At 45.0% G+C, this 14,980-nt stretch overlaps 1 protein-coding gene across 4 annotated transcripts in view; it reads right to left on the bottom strand.

The window, feature by feature from the left end:
• Positions 1-14,980, bottom strand: part of EPS8 (epidermal growth factor receptor pathway substrate 8) — a 118,146-nt gene that overhangs the window by 85,446 nt on the left and 17,720 nt on the right. For 2 of the 4 annotated variants that reach the window (XM_030213992.1, XM_030213993.1), the window contains exon 2: positions 1,074-1,175. The gene's annotated coding sequence lies outside the window, so the exon portion shown is untranslated. Of the gene's footprint in view, positions 1-1,073; positions 1,176-3,500; positions 3,701-14,980 lie in introns of those variants that run through there. The other 2 variants (XM_030213989.1, XM_030213994.1) reach the window with 2 other exon arrangements.

Here is a 14,980-nt window from a genome sequence, read left to right as displayed (position 1 = left end):
TGCTCTGCTGGTGATTTCAAATACAGTACAATGACTATTTCATCTTCAGAGACTCCCACGCAGGGTAGACGTTCTAAGTGCTTTCAGTGTGTAAACATCTGAAATTAGATGCAAGACCACCAATTCATGTTACAGAGATTAGAAAACAGTTTGTAGATGGCAAAACCTGTCAGTTGCTGCCAAGATGAAATAGTTCCTACATAATGCAGTAAAGCTGTGATAGTTTAAGAACTAAGGGAGCCACAGACTCTGCAAAGCAGACGATTCTCATCACTGGAAAAGATACAAAACACTGAGGTCTACAGTCCAAGGTTCTGATACAACGTAGCAACATCTCCCCAGAGTTACTCTTTTATATCAGTCTATGTTTGGAATGGAGGAGTGGCCAATGCTTAGAGCTCAAATCCCATGGCCACCACTTCCTGTGAACTTGGTTAAGTCATGTTTCAGGTCCAAACTTCCAGGGAACTGGAGAATGTTTACTGGACCTGAATGGACCTAGCCTTGAGCTGCAGTGAAAAACACGTAACTAAACCCAAAACCTTTACTCTTCAATCAGTCTGTGCTTGGCCCTACAGCACTGGGACGTTTGGGCAATAGATAACCATTAACCTAAGGAATCCTGAATTTCTTGCTTCCTGTGTCTTATTCATGAAGCAGTGTGTGGAGAACACTCCAGTTAAGCTCTTGTGTAGGGTTACCATATGGCTCCAGAAAAAGGAGGCCAGATTGAGGCAGGCTGGGTTTTACTTCCATTGCTTTCAATGGAAGCGAAACTCGGACTGGATCAACGTGTCCTTTTTCTGGAGCCATATAGTAACCCTACGTCTTGTGTAATCCTGCTTCATGGCTCCAGTTAACTGTGGAGCAAAAATTGCTATATTAGGGTTGTTGCAGACTAATATATAAATATATAAAAAGATAAACTCTGGATGGACTGTACAGGTCTTTATCTGCAGTCATCTACTACGTTACTATGTATATATAAGTATGGGCTATGCTGTACCTCTGAGACAATGTCTAAGCAAGCAAACTTTCCCAGATAGCTTCATGGCTGGTGGTAATTTGTTTACCTGAATTATCACCAGTTACTCCTGTGGTCACTGCATCTCCTTCAGTGCTTCTGATAGCAAGATCACATTTCCACCACAGGAAGTCTGACAATGAAAAAGACCCTTGAAAAAAAAAAAATCAGATATGCATCAGTCCAGTCTCCCGCCCACCAGCCAAAGGTAATTTCATGTCCTCACTGATGTATGAATTCCAGAGTACTCTAGGTTCAATATACAAGGAAAGCAGCTAACACACTGCACACTAACTCCTACACAAAGATGGTTGAAAAAAAAACACTAAACTGTGTTAAAGGATTACACTAGTAAAAATTGCTTCCACACACTGTCCCATTGCGGAACAGGTACAGCACACTTTAAGGTGCTTTGCTTGGTTCTCAAGGCCTTATTGAGATGGGTTCATTTATCTGAATTGTTTTACTTAAAATTATAAGTGGTGGACACTAAAACATTAAATAGATTTAGATTATTATTTATAATCAGCCCTTATCCAGGAGAGCAAACAATAAAACATACATAAAAAATATACATAAAACACAAACAAAACAGTGTAGCCAGGCAATATAATCCTTCAACAAAAGTCCAGTCCAAGGTTCAATAAGGCTACAGTTTCTTTTTTAATCCCACAAGGCAATTTGTTACACTCAAGCCGTCCAGGAACTAAAACATGAAAAACATGCAACAATTAAATCACAAAAAAATAGACTATAACAAAATAAAAACCATAAATGACATCACAAAGAAACTAAGACAGAACTGCACATAAAGGAAGCAAATCTACCAAAACAATTTTTAAATGTGTAAAAAAGAAGTTTTTCACTTTCTTACAAAAAAAAATATATATATTCAGCACCTGAAAACAGACAAAACATTTTAAGTCATAAGAACATAAGAGTCGGACCAAGGTTCAATCTATTCCAGAATCCAGTTTGTAGCAGTGGCCAGACCAGGTCATAAGTACCCAGCAGGATCCCGAAAAGTAGACATCCAATGGATTTTCCCCAAGTCCATCTTAATGGGTTACAGACTTTTCCTCAAGGAACTTGTCCAAACCCCTTTCAAACACAGCTGCACTGTTTTTACCTCCCTGAGATTCAGATGCAGACCATGCACAGACTGGTGTAAAGCAGGAACAGGGTATTATTTCAGTGAAAGCAGAGTCCTATCCTGTAATGATTCTCTGCCATCCAGAGCTTTGCTTCCCTCCCAGGTGCTGCTTCTCAGGATTTGGGGCTGTTCCTCTAGACAGAAGGCATTTTTCCTATTCAGGATTTAGATTGTGGAACTGTCTACCTCTTGCATTGCTGTACAAAAATTGTTGCTTAGGTTTCTGTAAACTTGTAAGACCTGGATGTTTGAGAAATGAGTAGAAAAACCTGGTAGTCTAGTTTAGGACTAACAATATTTATACACAGAGGATAAATACCTTTAAAGAAAAAAAAGCTAAATGCCAAAAAATGTACTAAAAAGTCTCATGGGACTGGAAAAAGAATGGAAAGTAACATCAAAAGCTCAAAACATACATTCTTACAAAACAAACATGTCTGATGTTGGATGGACGGGGTCGCACATAACAGAAGCTCAGCAGAACTTCTGAGCATGGAATGAAAAGCAACCCAGGCTTTTCCAGAGCTGGCTAAATTGCTCCACTTTGGTACTACTTGTCCTTGAAGAAATGATACAAACTTCCACATATTTAGCAGATTTCAACAGAAGGAGGAAACATTTTTCTGCAAAAAAGTTTCAAAAACAAAAGATCATGATGTGAAGCTGGATGAAGAAAGGGGGTAATGGCAGAAGGTGGCAGATGCCAGGAATAACCTAAAAGAAAGGTAAAAACTCAAACCAGGCCTAGAAATTAAGGGAGTCTGAGACAGAAGAGGGAAAAAGCACTCAGAAGAGACGGGGTTGAGCTACAAACTGTTTAGCAAATAAACAAACCCCCTAAGGCCCCCCACCCATACTCACTAGGGGGGGGGGGGTGAAATGAGTTTCCCTGAGCTGCAACTTCTCCCCCTCCCCTCCAGAAAATGTTCTTCTTTCTCAAGGAGAAACTTGTATTTGCTCATGAACCGAAAAACACAATATATAGTCTTAATAATCAGCAAATCTTGCAAATAATTTTGCAAATCTTGTTTACTTGCCGGCCATAAGCATTTGAAGTTCAGTCCACCATTTTAAGAGTAATATTCTTCAAAAGTATACGGCAAAGTGACCAGCACCCTCTCGCTATCTGCCCTGCCAGGAAAATCTTTCCATTATGTACCGAGGCTGCCGGGGACTGAGACACCCCAGACAGACCAGCTGCAGTGCAAGAAACAAATGCAGAGAAATGAAAGGCTCCCACCCTCGGAAGCCCCTCTCGAAGAACGTGGACAAGCTGAAGCGTAGCACGACAAAAGGACGGGGCTGTTCCGCCCAAAGGCTTACCTGTAGTAGCCAACAGGGAACAAAAAAATCTCCGAAAGAAGCAAAGCGAGCAGCAGGTCAGCTTGGGTGTAATAACTCGGTCATTCCTTCCCCCCAGCCCAGCCAGTCGGCCTGACGGGGGCTTTTTAGCATAGGAATCCTGCTCTGGGAAGGAAATGCAGGAGATAAGGCTCTTGGGAAACGCCAAATGACCTTTAGAGGAACAGAAGAGGGAGGGAGGGAGGGAGGCAGTGTACAAAGTTCCTCCCAGGCTTGTTTCCTTTTTCTATTCAGTGTGTAAATATTGACTAACTGCTCTGTGTTCTGGACACAGCAGGGGACTACGTTTAAGCAGAGGGATACCAGCGTGATCCTCCTGCTTCCAGCCCCCAAGGCAAATGTAGTAGGTAGTAGGGGCAGTTCTAGCTTGTGGGTCTTGCGAGCACGTTACCCCGCTACAGAACGGGCACAGCACACGCTTGACGCACCCCTTCGTACGCACTAAAATGTACCCTCACAGAACAGGTCCAACAAAAAGGCAGCAATGGAAAAACCTTCTCTCTCTCACCCCAACCCCCCCAACACCCCTGCAGGAGCAGTGCAAGGTTCCATTATACAGCTGCCCCCTCTACAGGGCAGGAGCAGTGCAAGGTTCCATTGCACACACTGCCCCCTCTGCAGGACAGGCAGGAGCAGTGCAAGGTTCCATTACACAGCTGCCCCCTCTACAGGACAGGCAGGAGCAGTGCAAGGTTCCATTACACACCCTCTACAGGACAGGCAGGAGCAGAGCAAGGTTCCATTATACACAGGGCCCCTCTACAGGACAGGCAGGAGCAGTGCAAGGTTCCATTACACAGCTGCCCCCTCTGCAGGACAGGCAGGAGCAGTGCAAGGTTCCATTACACACAGGGCCCCCTCTGCAGGACAGGCAGGAGCAGTGCAAGGTTCCATTACACATGCTACCCCCTCTGCAGGACAGGCAGGAGCAGTGCAAGGTTCCATTACACACAGGGCCCCCTCTACAGGACAGGCAGGAGCAGTGCAAGGTTCCATTACACAGCTGCCCCCTCTACAGGACAGGCAGGAGCAGTGCACTTAGGGAGTAGAAATCCAAGGGAGGCGTATGTGTTAGGTGGGGAGAGCCTGATAGACACGGACGGGGAGAGGGATCTTGGGGTGATAGTATCTGAGGACCTGAAGGCGATGAAACAGTGCAACAAGGCAGTGGCCGTAGCGAGAAGGTTGCTAGGCTGTATAGAGAGAGGTGTGACCAGCAGAAAAAAGGAGGTTTTAATGCCCCTGTATAAGACGTTGGTGAGGCCCCACCTGGAGTATTGTGTTCAGTTTTGGAGGCCGTACCTTGCGAAGGATGTAAAAAAAATGGAAGCGGTGCAAAGAAAAGCTACGAGGATGGTATGGGAGTTGCGTTCCAAGACGTATGAAGAGAGACTTGCTGACCTGAACATGTATACTCTGGAGGAAAGGAGGAACAGGGGTGATATGATACAGACGTTCAAATATTTGAAAGGTATTAATCCGCAAACTAATCTTTTCCGAAGATGGGAAGACAGTAGAACGAGAGGACATGAAATGAGATTGAAGGGGGGCAGACTCAGGAAAGATGTCAGGAAGTATTTCTTCACGGAGAGGGTGGTAAACACTTGGAATGCCCTTCCGCGGGAGGTGGTGGAGATGAAAACGGTAACGGAATTCAAGCATGCGTGGGACAGGCATAAAGGAATTCTGTGCAGAAGGAATGGATCCACAGAAGCTTAGTTGAAATTGGGTGGCAGGGGGAAGAGGGGTTGGTGGTTGAGAGGCTAGGATGGGGGAGGGCAGACTTTTATACGGGGTCTGTGCCGGAGCCAGTGATGGGAGGCGGGACTGGTGGTTGGGAGGCGGGAAATACTGCTGCACAGATTTATACGGTCTGTGCCCTGAAAAAGACAGGTACAAATCAAGGTAAGGTATACACATATGAGTTTATCGTGGGCAGACTGGATGGACCGTGCAGGTCTTTTTCTGCCGTCATCTACTATGTTACTATGTTACTAAGGTTCCATTTCACATGCTGCCCCCTCTACAGGACAGGCAGGAGCAGTGCAAGGTTCCATTATACACGCTGCCCCCTCTGCAGGACAGGCAGGAGCAGTGCAAGGTTCCATTTCACATGCTGCCCCCTCTACAGGACAGGCAGGAGCAGTGCAAGGTTCCATTACACACAGGGCCCCCTCTACAGGACAGGCAGGAGCAGTGCAAGTTTCCATTACACAGCTGCCCCCTCTACAGGACAGGCAGGAGCAGTACAAGGTTCCATTACACACCCTCTACAGGACAGGCAGGAGCAGAGCAAGGTTCCATTATACACAGGGCCCCCTCTACAGGACAGGCAGGAGCAGTGCAAGGTTCCATTTCACATGCTGCCCCCTCTACAGGACAGGCAGGAGCAGTGCAAGGTTCCATTATACACGCTGCCCCCTCTGCAGGTCAGATGGACTACCAGTACCAGCAATACAAGCTTCCCATACATTAGGGCTTCCCAAACTGTGGGTTAGAACCCCAAATGAGGCCACAAAGCTTGTTTGGGGTCACAACCTGAGCAGGCTCTTCCTAAAATGTCATCAGACACATCTTCTATGTAAAGCAAGCACTGAACGTAGGACCTTGAAATGAAGTTATTCCTCCCTCCTGTTCCACACCAGCCCAGAAGACAAGAAGTGTGTCGTCTTCTTCACCACAGGCACCACCTGGAGACTGTGTTAAAGGTGGTACCAATGGGTCCCTACACTAAAGTCCAACTCAATTTATACTGTCAGGGCTTAGCACAGAGCAAAGCCTGTGGTAACGCTGGCTCAACCTATCTTGCTTCTTTTTGTAATGCAGTTGATGTACAAGTCGCAAGAAATGCTGTGGAGCTGAGCATTATGTGCAGTGCACTTTCACAGAGCTGACTCAGGACCTGAGGATGAGCGATTGATAGTTGCAACCCTTATGGACCAGATGGTTTACAGCAAAAACAGAAAACACTGCGGCAACAGATACGTGTGGCTTCTGTAAGAAAGCACTGAAATGGTCACCAATCTTGTAGCTGGCTGTGTTGTTCTGATGGAAGAAAATGTCTTTACAGGAAGGCAGAACAAGATGGCAAGTCTCATCCGCTGGAAGCTTTGTAAACACTATAACATCTCTGTATCAGACCTGTACCGGGGTCATCATAAGCACATAAGCACTGCCACGCTGGGAAAAGACCAAAGGTCCATCAAGCCCAGCACTCCATCTCCGACAGTGGCCAATCCAGGCCCCAAGAACCTGGCAAAAACCCCAAATTTAATAATGATCAATGCAGTGGCGTAGGAAGGGGGGGCGGTCCGCCCCGGGTGCACGCCGCTGGGGGGTGTCAGCTCCGCGCTGGTGCACTGCCCTCTCTGCTTCGTTCCGGGACAGAGAGAGCAGTGAACCAGCGCGGAGCCGACACCCCCCAGCAACGTGCAGTCGAGGCGGATCAGCCCTCCCGCCCGTCCCTCGCCGCAGGTATGCGCTCCGGGGGAGGGGTGCACCGTGCTGCACCCGGGGGGGGGGGGTGCGCAGCAGCGACCCACCCCGGGTGTCAGCTCCCCTCGCTACGGCTCTGGATCAATGGACTTTTCCTTCAGGAATCCATCCAGACCCCCTTTAAACTCAGCAAGGCCAGCTGCCGTCACTACGTTCTCCGGCAATGAGTTCCAGAGTCTAACTACGCGCTGAGTAAAGAAAAACTTTCTCCGATTTGTTTTAAACCTACCACATTCTAATTTCATCTTGTGTCCCCTAGTTCTGTTATTGTTAGAAAGCGTAAACAAACGCTTCACATCTGTCCGCTCTACCCCACTCATTATTTTGTAGACCTCTATCATATCACCCCTCAGCCGCCTTTTCTCCAGGCTAAAGAGTCCTAGCCGTCTTAACCTCTCCTCATAAGGTAGTCGTCCCATCCCTTTTATCATTTTCGTCACCCTTCTCTGCACCTTCTCCAATTCCTTTATATCTTTTTTGAGATGAGGCGACCAGAACTGAACACAATACTCCAGGTGCGGTCGCACCATGGAGCGATATAACGGCATTATAACATCCTCATGTTTGTTTTCCATCCCTTTTCTAATAATACTCAACATTCTGTACGCCTTCTTAGCCGCCGCAGCACATTGAGCGGAAGATTTCAACGTCCTATCCACGATGACTCCCAGATCCCTTTCTCGGTCCGTAACTCCTAACGCGGAACCTTGCATAACATAGCTGTAATTCGGGTTCCTCCTTCCCACATGCATCACTTTGTACCTGTCAACTTTGAACTTCATCTGCCATTTGGAAACCCAATCCCCCAGTCTCATGAGGTCTTCTTGTAATCTTTCACACTCCTCCTGCGACGAGATGACCCTGGATAACTTTGTGTCATCTGCAAATTTAATTACCTCACTAGTTACTCCCATCTCAAGGTCATTTATAAATATGTTAAAAAGCAGCGGTCCCAGCACAGACCCCTGAGGGACTCCACTAACTACCCCACTCCATTGAGAATAATGACCATTCAACCCTACTCTCTGCTTCCTATCTTTTAACCAGTTCTTAATCCATAATAATACACTGTCTCCGATCCCATGACTCTCCAGTTTCCTTTACTACTACTACTATTTAACATTTCTAAAGCGCTACTAGGGTTACGCAGCACTGTACAATTTAACATAGAAGGACAGTCCCTGCTCAGAGAGCTTACAATCTAAAGGACAAATGTACAGTCAGTCGAGTAGGGGCAGTCAGATTGGGGCAGTCTAGATTTCCTGAAGGGTATAAAGGTTAGGTGCCGAAAGCAACATTGAAGAGGTGGGCTTTGAGCATGGATTTGAAGATGGGTAGGGAGGGGGCCTGGCGTAAGGGCTCAGGAAGTTTATTCCAAGCATAGGGTGAGGCGAGGCAGAATGGGCGGAGCCTGGAGTTGGCGGTGGTGGAGAAGGGTACAGAGAGGAGGGATTTGTCCTAAGAGAATCACGGAGTCAACCCCATTCCAACAGATAAAGAGCTGAGCGACATAGTGGTGAAAGAGAAAAACACTAGAACAGCCATGATTAAAGAGGAGTCAGTCCCAAACCACTACTTGGTGAACTGTCTGGAGACAGAAGAGATCTACAAGGACCAGGAAATGAAGTCAAAGACCAGGAAAAGGTGGCAGAATGGCAGAAAGACACAGAAATATATTTCCCATCGTTTTGGTGCCATTAAGAAGAATTTCCAAGCACACCTATACAGGTAATATCTTACGAATTCCAGAAGGAAGCTGTCTTTGGCATAATGCAGGTAGTACAGGAAGCGTTAGCAGTAACTTTGAGAGATTGAAATCAGACTCCATATAACTTGGCTTAAGACTGAGCTTCATTACATCACTGTGATCTGGCTACTACTACTACTACTATTAAACATTTCTATAGTGCTACTAGATTTACGCAGCGCTGTACAAATTAACATGAAAAGACACTGAAATCAGTTATGGTTTGAGGCCGGGTTAAATCCAGTATACTTAAACGCTGGATACCGTCAGCACAGATGTTCATCCTAATGACTGAATCACACTGGCATAAAGATATTACATAATGTGGAAGCCAGGATAAATCCCAATGGTGCTCCGCAGGCAAAAGAACAGATCGGATATAAAGAATCCACATTCACATCTGCTGCCTTGGCCTGACTGTTGATTTAAATCAAGTGGGACACAGTACAGCCTCAAAGTTCAAATCAGCAGTCGGAGTCAGTGAGGAAGAGGAAGACACAAACTTCATACAGCCATATTCCTCTCTTATCATGAGAAGTCTGTCTGTGTGTGTGTTGGGGAGAGGGGTTGTCTTGAGCACAGAGCACAAGCTGGGGAGATGCATGCATGGGATAACAAAGGGGGAGGGAAAGCTAGTGGACAGAGAGAGAACATGGGGTCTTTCAAGGGAGACAGAACCAGGGAGCAGAGAGAAGGAAAGAAAGCACAGCACTGGGGGAATAACTAGGGGGCACAGAGAGAAATCCGAGAGTTGAACTTTGGGTGGTGGAAAAGATCAATCCTACAGAAGTGTTCAACCTAAGCTGCAGGGGGGGAGGGGAAGGGAGACAGCTGAGGAGGAAGAATGCTGGGAAGAGGGGTCAATCCTAGACTGGGAGGAGCTAGGCCTTATGATGGGAGCATTTTGCACAAAATGATTTGCAAATCAAGTATGTGAAATTTTAAAATAGTGTATGCAAATTCTTCAAAGTCTTGTACAAAATTCCTCCAGGAGTAATTTAAAAGGTTAAATTTATTGCAAAGTTTAACCCAACAAGTAGCAATACCGGTCTTCCCTTCCAATTCTAGCATTTTGAACAAAGGGTAATCTTCCCCCTTTCTGCTTTACTGATAATGTCCATCAGTGATCAGAAGTCAGCAAGAAGCCCCGTCCCATTGGTAAACTATTAAATATTTCTCATGGAAAGGTGAAAAGCATGTGGAACAGCCTACCAGTGAAGGCAGCGAAGACGAGGACAGTATCCAAATTCAAGGAAGGATGGAACATAAGAACATAAGCGATGGCATACTGGGACAGACCAAAGGTCCATCAAGCCCAGTATACTGTTCCCAATAGTGGCCAATCCAGGTCACAAGTACCTGGCAAGATCCCAGAACAGTAAAACAAGATTTTATGCTGCTTATCCTACAAATAAACAGTGGATTTCCCAAGTCTATCTTCTTAATAATGGCTTACAGAGTTTTCTTTTAGGAAATTATACAAATCTTTTTTAAACCTGGCTAAGCTAACTGCTTTTACCACATTGTCTGGCAACAAATGCCAGAGTTTAATTACACGTTGAGTGAAGAAATATTTTCTCTGGTTTTAAATTTACTACTTAGTAGCTTCATTGTGTGCCCCCTAATCCTAGTATTTTTGGAGAGCGTAAACAAGCGATTCACGTGTACCCGTTCCACTCCACTCAGCATTTTATAGACCTCTGCATTATCTCCCCTCAGCCATCTTTTCTCGAAGATGAACAGCCCTAGCCGCTTTAGTCTTTCCTCATAGGGAAGCCGTCCCACCCCCTGTATCATTTTCGTCGCTCTTCTCTGTACCTTTTCTAATTCCTCTATATCTTTTTAGAGAAGCAGTGACCAGAATTGCACATAGTATCCAAGGTGCGGTCACACCATGAAGCGATACAAAGTCACTATAACATTCTCATTTTTGTTTTCTATTCCTTTCCTAATAATTCCTAACATTCTATTTGCTTTCTTAGATGCTGAGCAGAGGGTTTCAATGTATTATTAATGAAGATACCTAGATCCTTTTTCTGGTCGGTGACTTCTAATGTGGAACCTTGCATCACGTAGCTATAGTTTGGGTTCCTCTTTCCCAAAATTTTGCACTTGCTGACATTAAACGTCATCTCCTATTTGGAAGCCCAGTCTCGTAAGGTCCTCTTGAACTTTTTCACAATACTCTTGCAAGTTAACAACTTTGAATACCTTTGTGTCTTCAGTTATTCCCATCTCTAGATCATTTATAAATATGTTAAAAAGCAGCGCTCCCAGCACAGACCCCTGGGAAACTCCACTATCTACCCTTCTCCACTGAGAATAGTGACCATGATCGTGGCTGAATAAATAGGGATGGGCTGGAGTGCAAATTTTAAGGGACTTCGACATTAGCTTCAGAACTTTGTACAAGAACAGTGCTGGGCAGACTTCTAGGGTCTGTGCCCTGAGAAAGGCAAGGACAAATCAAACTCAGGTATAAAGTATCACATACTATGTAAATGAGTTTATCTTGTTGGGCAGACTGGATGGACTGTACAGGTCTTTATCTGCCATCATTTACTATGTTACTCTTTGGCAGTGGCATAGGAAGGGGGGGGGGGGCGGTGGGGCGGTCCGCCCCGGGTGCACGCCGCTGGGGGGGGGGGGGGGGGTGTCGGCTCTGCTGGTTCACTGCTTTCTCTGCCCCGGAACAGGTTACTTCCTGTTCTGGGGCAGAGAGAGCAGGGAACCAGCGGAGCCGACGCAGCTCCCAGCGACGTGCACTCGGGGCGGAGCGGCCCTCCTGCCCGCCCTCTTTGGTAAGAATGCGCTCTGTGTGGGGGGGGGGGGTGCGCAGCGGCGAACCGCCCTGGGTGTCAGCTGCCCTCGCTACAGCACTGCTCTTTAGGGTTCTACATGGAATGTTGCTACTAATTGAGATTCCAGAATCTTGTAAATCTTTAGGATTCCTGAATCATCAGAACTTCTAGTACAGGAACAGTGCTGGTCTGTGCCCTGAGAAAGGCAAGGACAAATCAAACTCAGGTATAAAGTATCACATACCATGTAAAATGAGTTTATCTTGTTGGGCAGACTGGATGGACCGTACAGGTCTTTATCTGCCATCATCTACTATGTTGCTATGTTACTCTTTGGGGTTCTACATGGAATGTTGCTACTAATTGGGATTCTGGAATCTTGTAACTCTTTAGGATTCCAGAATCTTCAGAACTTTAAGTACAAGAACTGTGCTGGACAGACTTCTACGGTCTACGCCCTGATCGTAACTGGATAAGGATGGGCTTGAGTGTAAATTTTAAGGGGCTTCAACGTTAGCTTCAGATCTTTTAGTACAAGAAGAGTGCTGGGTAGACTTCTGCGGTCTGTGCCCTGAGAATGGCAAGGACAAATCAAACTTGGGTATAAAGTATCACATACCATGTAAAATGAGTTTATCTTGTTGGGCAGTCTGGATGGACCGTACAGGTCTTTATCTGCCGTCATTTACTATGTTACTCTTTGGGGTTCTACATGGAATGTTGCTACTAATTGGGATTCCGGAATCTTGTAACTCTTTAAGATTCCAGAATCTTCAGAACTTTTAGTACAAGAACAGTGCTGGGCAGACTTCTACGGTCTACGCCCTGATCGTGAATCAATAGATAGGGATGGGCTGGAGTGTAAATTTAAGGGCCTTCGACGTTAGCTTCAGAACTTAGTACAAGAACAGTGCTGGGCAGACTTCTACGGTCTGTGCCGATAATGGCAAGGACAAATCAAACTCGGGTATAAAGTATCACATACCATGTAAAATGAGTTTATCTTGTTGGGCAGACTGGATGGACCGTACAGGCCTTTATCTGCCGTCATTTACTATGTTACTATGTTACTATATTTAACCCTACTCTCAGTTTTCTATCTTTTAATCAGTTTTTAATCCACAATAGAACACTACCTCCTATCCCATGACTCTCCAATTTCCTCTGGAGTCTTTCATGAGGTACTTTGTCAAACGCCTTCTGAAAATCCAGATACACAATATCAACCATTTCACCTTTATCCACATGTTTGTTCACCCCTTCAAAGAAATGTAGTAGATTGGTGAGGCAAGATATCCCTTCACTAAATCCATGTTGACTTTGTCTCATTAATCCATTCTTTTGAATATGCTCTGTAATTTTGTTCTTTATAATAGTCTCTACCATTTTGCCTGGCACTGATGTTAGGCTCACCAGTCTATAATTTCCTGGATCACCTCTGGTACCCTTTTTAAAAATTGCCATTACACTGGCCTACCTCCAATCTTCCAGTACCATGATGGATTTTAAAGATAAATTCAGGGCTCTTTTTATGAGGGGCTGCTTGGGGGTACTGAGTACCGGCACATTTTTCCATTATCTGCTAGAATTGACCCATGGTCCCCAAGTTTTAATGAAAGAGCTCAGGCTCTACCCACCAATTCTGCCTCATCATAGATTCTGTGACTGGTTGCAGGGGGCCTGGTTATTGTGGGGAGGGTCCCTCAGTGATCACCTCACCCCGAAGTGTGGCCTGGGATTTGAGTACCGGCACCTTTTTCGCTAGAAAAGAATGCACTGGATAAATTTCATATTAGTAATAGCTCTGCAAGTTCATTTTTCAATTCTATCACTACTCTGGGATGTATACCATCCAGTCCAGGTGATTTGCTACTCTTCAATTTGTCAAATTGCCCCATTACATCTTCCAGGTTTACAGAGCTTTGTTTCAGTTTCTCTGACTCCTCCGCATCAAATACCATTTGTGGCCCTGGTATCTCTCCTACATCTTCCTTGGTGAAAACCAAAGAATTTATTTAATCTCTCCGCTATGGCCTTGTCTTCCCTGAGTGCCCCTTTTACCCCTTGATCATCTTGTGGTCCAACGGATTCTTTAACCGGATTCTTGCTTCCAATATACCTAAAAAAGATTTTATTATGTGTTTTTGCCAGCAATGCAATCTTTTTTTTTCATGGTCCCTTTTTGCCTTCCTTATCAGCACTTTGCATCTGACTTGCCATTCCTTATTGTGTTTTCTATTATTTTCAGTTGGATCCTTCTTCTATTTTAGCTTCTTTCAGCTCACGTTTTAGTGTTAGCTGTTGTTTGGCCTTTCTTCCTTCCTCATTTTTTAATACATGGAATATATCTGGTCTGGGTTTCCAGGATGATATTTTTGAATGCCATCCATACTTGATGTAAATTTTTAACCTTTGCAGCTGTCCTCTAAGGGTTTTCTTTTTGACCATTATCCTCATTTTATCATAGTCTCCTTTTTGAAAGTTAAATGCTAATGTATTAGATTTCCTATGTGTGCTTACTCCAGAGATTATATCAAATCCGATCATGTTATGATCACTGTTATCAAGCGGCCCCAGCACCATTACCTCCATGTTCTCCAGTAAGGACTAGGTCTAGAATTGTTCCCCCTGTTTGTTCATGAACCAGATGCTCCATAAAGCAATTGTTGATTTCATCAAAGACTTTTACCTCTTTAGCATGCCTTGATGTTACATTTACCCAGTCAATAACGGGGAAATTGAAATCGCCCATTATTACTGTGTTCTCCAGTTTGTTAGACTCCCTAATTTCTGATAACATTTCTACATCTGTCTGTTCATCCTGGCCAGGTGGACGGTAGTACATTCCTATCACTATCTGAGGAGTAGCCTAGTGGTTAGTGCAGTGGACTTTGATCCTGGGGAACTGACTTTGATTCCCACTGCAGCTCCTTGTGACTCTGGCCAAGTCACTTAACCCTCCATTGCCTCTGGTACAAAATAAGGACCTGAATATATGTAAACCACTTTGAATGTAGTTGCAAAAACCTCAAAAGGCGGTATATTATTATTAGCATTTGTATAGCACTACCAGACGCATGCTGCACTGAACACCTGAATAATAATACAGACAGACAAGACAGTTACGGGTATATCAAGTCCCATTTCCCTTTACACATGGACTTTTTATTCGTAGAGATTCCAAGATGTGTTTTGTGTCCTGCAGAATTTGTAGTCTATTTGATTCAAAGGCCCTCCTCCTCCGAGGAAGGGATCGTGGTGGGCTGACTGGGCAGACCAAAAAGGTCTTTATTTGCTGTTATTTTCTCTGTTTGATTATGATGGAAAAGCGATATATTTCCTCAGAGTGTGCTGACTCCACTACTACAGGTCAGGGATCAGTTGCTGTCTTAGATCCA

The sequence above is a fragment of the Microcaecilia unicolor genome, chromosome 9, assembly GCF_901765095.1.
Source record: "Microcaecilia unicolor chromosome 9, aMicUni1.1, whole genome shotgun sequence".
Lineage (NCBI taxonomy): Eukaryota > Metazoa > Chordata > Amphibia > Gymnophiona > Siphonopidae > Microcaecilia > Microcaecilia unicolor.
The sequence above is the reverse complement of the archived record's forward strand: the minus strand, read 5'-3'. Positions and strand labels throughout refer to the sequence as shown.